Raw genomic sequence first — 6,008 nt, 5'->3', positions numbered from 1 at the left:
TAGAAAACATGGAGAAATGCTATTAAATTTCTGAGAAAAAATACTTAGCAAAATAAAACTCTATACCTATCTAAATATGAGGGTAAATGTGTTTTCAGATATGTAAAGTCTCAACAAAGTTACTGCCCTTGTACCATTTTTTCAAGAAAGTGTGGGAAGATATGTTCCATTAAGATGAAGAAGTAAAATCAGAACGAGGAAGTCATGGAATAGAAAAGACAAGGGATCTAATACAGGAGAGAGGCAGAGGATCTGGATCTTTGCCAGGATGCTGGCAAAGGAAAGCCCCATAATGGCAGATATCCAGCATCCTAGAAAACAGTCCAGAATTTAATAGAAGGACAGGAAAGTCCATATGGATGTCTCCAAGAAACAGATTAAGCTGATAGATTGCATGAAGTGTTTGACTATCTTGAGAAGAGTTTTCAGTCCAATGGAGCATTTGAGAATGAGTTTATGACAGCTATGTAGAAAATCAAGCAACCAAAAATAATAGACGCAAATATAAACTCTTGGGAAATGAAGTTGTGTAAGAAATGTAATTACAATATACTCCAAAACTGAGATGTAAATAATGTTAATAGATTCATAGTTATATAAGCTTTAATTGTGGATTTAGCCCAAATGGATGCCATAATTATGTTGGAAAGATGGAGAAGGGGAAATATGTATGTGTTTTGGGTGTGTGTGTCAGGCGAGGGGTTATATTAAAAGAGGTAACCCATATTCCATAGAATGAAGTAAATTAAATAATGTTTAAAATTCAAAAATCAAGAAATAACTGTATAAGCACATTATTAGAAAATGGATGTAAACATCAAAAGAAATAGCTAAAAAAAAATTAAAAGTGGTTACCATAAGGAATCAGGAATAGGAGCTGAAGGGGAGTTTGGCTTGGGGACTGCTTTTTTCTCATGTTTTATTTTTAAAATTATGTACATGTATTACTTTGATAAAAATAAAAATTAACTTTAAAATGTAATGCATTAATTGGCTCATTGCCAGTTAAATGTTTAGTAGAGGTTAGTTGAAATTATAAATGGGATGATGCCTAGTGGAATGGAGGAGGCATATACCAAAGAACAGAAGGTAATGCTATTAGGAGAGGTGCAATTTATATTTCCAGCTCATTTACAATTTTTTTCTAGGTCCAACCTTAGCTACATCTTTGATCTCACATCATAAACTACGTTAGAGTATTAACCACATCTAGAAACTGTACTAAGTTGTTTGGGACACTGGAGTCTATATGGCAAGTCACTACTCCAGCACACTAAATGCTATCACCTCAGCCTCAGTGAGTTAACTCTTCTTCACTGAGTGCCTAATACAGTATCCAGGGGCTATCTTGAATTGCCGGAGGAATATTGCATTGTTTACACATAGCGGGTGGGAGATAGAGGAGAGAAAGCCGTTGCCTTCTTTCCTCCTTAAGTTTCTGTATGCCTGTAGAATTTAAATTACAAGTCTCTTGGGTAAAGATGATGCCCAATTCAACATTCTGAATTGCATCTAGCAATTGTTACTGCTCAATAAATATCGTAGTTGTAATGCTTGGAGGGCTGGGATGCTGTGGCTTAGACAAAACTTTTGCCAGTGTGTGGAAATCAGCTCACACTGCCATTATATTTCTAGCTGACTCGCAAGTGTTGAGCCTGGGTTGGGCTGCTCATCATGTGATACTTTCATAGCTTCACTTCTCAGGACAGTTCAGCTAACATGGGTCTCAGAGCCCTGTTTCAGCTGCAGCTTCTTCTTTGTGGTTTATATGCAGTTTTTGTAATCTGCAGTAATGAGCTAAGGATCTGAATGCTAGGAAACAAAGGAGTAGTATAAGAAAACTATTAGACTTAAGAAAACCATATTAGAGTTCTCAAACTTCCACATCCTGTTTTCCATTTATTCATTAAAGAATATGGGCCGAGCGCGGTGGCTCACACCTGTAATCCTAGCGCTTTGGGAGGCCGAGGCGGGCGGATCATGAGGTCACGAGATCGAGACCATCCTGGCTAACACGGTGAAACCCCGTCTCTACTAAAAAAAATACAAAAAAAAAAAAAAAATTGCCGGCGTGATGGTGGGCACCTGTAGTCCCAGCTACTCGGGAGGCTGAGGCAGGAGAATGGCGTGAACCCGGGAGGCGGAGCTTGCACTTAGACACTGTGGCTATGCAGAGCTACAAAGACATACTCCCACATCTCAAATATCACACTCTGGGGACTGTGGTGGGGTGGGGGGAGGGGGAGGGATAGCATTGGGAGATATACCTAATGCTAGATGACGAGTTAGTGGGTGCAGCGCACCAGCATGGCACATGTATACATATGTAACTAACCTGCACAATGTGCACATGTACCCTAAAACATAAAGTATAATAAAAAAAAAAGAACTTATAGTTTAGACAGAGAGTTAGAGTTCTAAATATTACCAGTATCAGGTAGAATGCTCTAAAAAGAGCATGATCTCTGGAGTCGGAGGATCTGGATTCAAATTCCCTAGTTTCTAGGGGCATGGCTTTAAATAAGTTACTTAATCTTATAGAAGCCCCTATGATACAGAATAATAATGATGATGATTCAGTGAGTTAATGCTTACTCAGCTAAGTATCTGGCACATAGTAAAGCCTTAAAAATAATAACATATTATATTTATTTTGTCAGATTTGTTATACTATTAATACCACACAGAACAAATAAAATGTCATGGGAGCAAGGTGGAAAGAGTTCCTCCTGGTGGTATTGGAATAAGATTAACTAAGGAAGTGGCAATTGAACTGAGCACAAGAACAGGATTTTTATCTTGTTGAAGAAGGAAGGGGATAGTAGTCCAGCGTTTTAGACTTGGAATAGTATGAACAACAACAAAAAGGCATGAATGGTTTTTACTCATTTAGGGATCAGGTATGCTGGGGGTTTGTAGAAATAAATAATGCTGGAAAGTTAGATGAATCCAAATTAGGATACACCTTAAATGTTATAGGAAAGGAATTCAAATTTTATACTGTTGGTAGAGAGAAGAGTTAGGAAGTTATTAGTTGTTACCTAGTCGAGAGGAAAGGAGGATGGTACTGTGGGCCCCTCCCTGGACACTGGAAATACAGGAAACACAGTAGATACCATCAAGTGACTGAGGTGGGTTGTCTTGGCATCAACTAATGTGGAACCCAAGAGGGAAGTCTGATTTACAAGGAAAATAATGATTTTTATTTTGGAAATTGGTGACTGTTTTAGCCCTTGAGTTTCTTTTTTTTTTTTTTTTTTTTGAGACGGAGTCTCGCTCTGTCGCCCAGGCTGGAGTGCAGTGGCGCGATCTCGGCTCACTGCAAGCTCCGCCTCCCGGGTTCACGCCATTCTCCTGCCTCAGCCTCCCGAGTAGCTGGGACTACAGGCGCCCGCCACCACGCCCGGCTAATTTTTTGTATTTTTAGTAGAGACGGGGTTTCACCGTGTTAGCCAGGATGGTCTCGATCTCCCGACCTCGTGATCCGCCCGCCTCGGCCTCCCAAAGTGCTGGGATTACAGGCGTGAGCCACCGCGCCCGGCCAGCCCTTGAGTTTCTTAAAAATTTTTTCTCTCAAGAAAACATTTTAAAAAATCAATGGTTATATGAGAACTAAAGTTTTGTATCACTTCAGAGGCAATATCATGTGAATAATTTGACTTACAAGTAGCCTCCTAAGTGCCATACCAGGAAGTCATATAATATATAATAAATGTTATATGCTTTCAGCATAAGGAAACATTAGGAATATTAACATGCCAAATACTTTCTATAAACCATCAACATCCTGTCACACCTTAGCAGGAATTGTAGTATCTAAGGTATTGATTACTAATAATTTAGCAGGAAGAACATCTCTTCACATATGTGTTGATTTATCTTTGCACCTGCTTAAATTACCTCCAGTTGAAGGATTTTTACCAACTTATCTATAAGGCATGCATAAAAAGCCATAATTGAGTATTCACATAATGCTAAATTTGGTTGAGAAGTCAGCAAATTGAATTGAAAACAAGATCTCCCTTTTGGGTAGCAGCACTTTTATTCTCCTTACCCACAGATACTCCCTAAGATGTATCCCTGAATTCAGTAGATATTGTACGTGCCTCAAGCTAGAAGCAAGGGAAATAACAATTTGCCTACAAGTCTTTTTGACATTTATTATTACAGACCCAGTTGGGATGATTTCTGTTAACACCACCAGCTATGACCTTGAACTCAGAAGGTTATAGGAAGATTAGCTGGCCAGGAGATTGGATTAAGTGGTTTAGTGGAGCTGAGTGAAATGCATATGCCTATTGTGAGGCATCTGCCTATAGCTTGAGTCAGTCCTCCAAGATTAAATGGGTATAAATAACAATAGAATATTTTCCCACTAGCTTGCAAAGCATCTTACTCTCCACACTCCTGATATTTCTAAGGTCAATGAGAAAACATGAGAGGCCCATGTCTAGTAATGTGAAATATCTTTTATTATAGGATTTCCCTGCTTGGGTCTTTCAAAACTAGAGTTACTGTAGAGTTGATCATTCATTCATTCATTTACTATTTTTGTCTTCTTGTGTGTCAGGCACTGTGATTCTAGAGGAATAGAGTGTGCTTGCCTCTTGCCCTTTCCCTCTTCTCACTGGCTGGAATACAAACAGGATCATGAGCCATCTGAGACCACTCAGAAGAAGGGATGGCAAAATAAAAAGATAGGAACTTGAGGTTTGACATAGTAGAACCACTGTATCAGCTCTGCATGGCTTATATATTTGGAGATATATATGAGAGAGAAATACACTGTAATCTTTTAATTTGCCAATATGTTAGATCTTATGCAGCTGAACCTATTTGCTGACCAATGTAGGGTTAACATGATACATGGGCTAGCAAAAACATTGAAAGAAATTTTGAGAAAAGGAAAAAATGATCATCTGTAATCCCACTGTTCTAACACAACCATGTTAAAATTTGTATATTATCTTCTGAACCTCATCCATATACACATGTTTTTACATAATTTTAATGAGTTTACATACCATTTGACATTCTGCTTTTATAGATTTAACTTTATGTACTACCTGTTCTTTCATGTTTTAGCATAGTTGTCATAGTTATTTTTAGCAGCTTTATACCATTATAGTGTGTTGCTGCATTATGATTTATAAATCTATTCAAAGGATAAATTTTTAAAAATTAGGTTTATTACATGATCTGCTCATTGACTTTTTGATAAATCTGGTTGGGTCTGCAAGTGTTTCTTAAATGCTCAGCTTGAGCCTGGAATATATACTTGGTAGGAGATGCATATAATAAACAATTAACAAATGCTAGCTGGAATTATTATTATTGTTAGAATTGGATTCCTCTGTCTATTCCTAGAGATGGGAAAGTTGAGAACAAGATCTTGTTTGAAATGACAGATGAGTCAAGTTGATAGACAATTATGCAAACAACCTTTACTGAGCTATAACGAACCAGTATTGATATGCCACTTGTTAGTTGTAGGGTTTGTGAGTTGTGCTTATTCTTCAGATGTTCTGGGCTGGAATACCAACTCAGCCTTCTTCTGTTTCTCACATTTAACCATGTCTCCCTCCCTTTATTTACTTTGATTATTTTTACTCTATATTGGATATTTGATGCTTTCTCTGTGGGGCTTACCGGTCATTTGTGAGCTTGCTTAATGTTTTGGATGTCCTAATAGAATGGGATCAACAAGAAGAGCAGTCCACAAAGGAAGTTTTATGTTTTAAATTTTAAATTTCTCATTTAGTATTGTTTTAGCTGAAAGTCTAATATGGCATTGACTGGAGATGATAGGGTTTCTTATGTTGGTGGGTTCTCAATGTCAGAATAATCAGTTAATTTGGGAGTACTTCTGGTAAAATGTATATTTTAGAATTTTAAGATTGAGTTTACTTTTTATTGAAGTGATGTCATGGGAGCAAGGTGGAAAGAGTTCCTCCTGATGGCATTGGAATAAGATTAACTAAGGAAGTGGCAATTGAACTGAGCACAAG

Source organism: Pan paniscus, chromosome 6 (genome assembly GCF_029289425.2).
Source record: "Pan paniscus chromosome 6, NHGRI_mPanPan1-v2.0_pri, whole genome shotgun sequence".
Lineage (NCBI taxonomy): Eukaryota > Metazoa > Chordata > Mammalia > Primates > Hominidae > Pan > Pan paniscus.
This window is presented reverse-complemented; position numbering follows the sequence as displayed.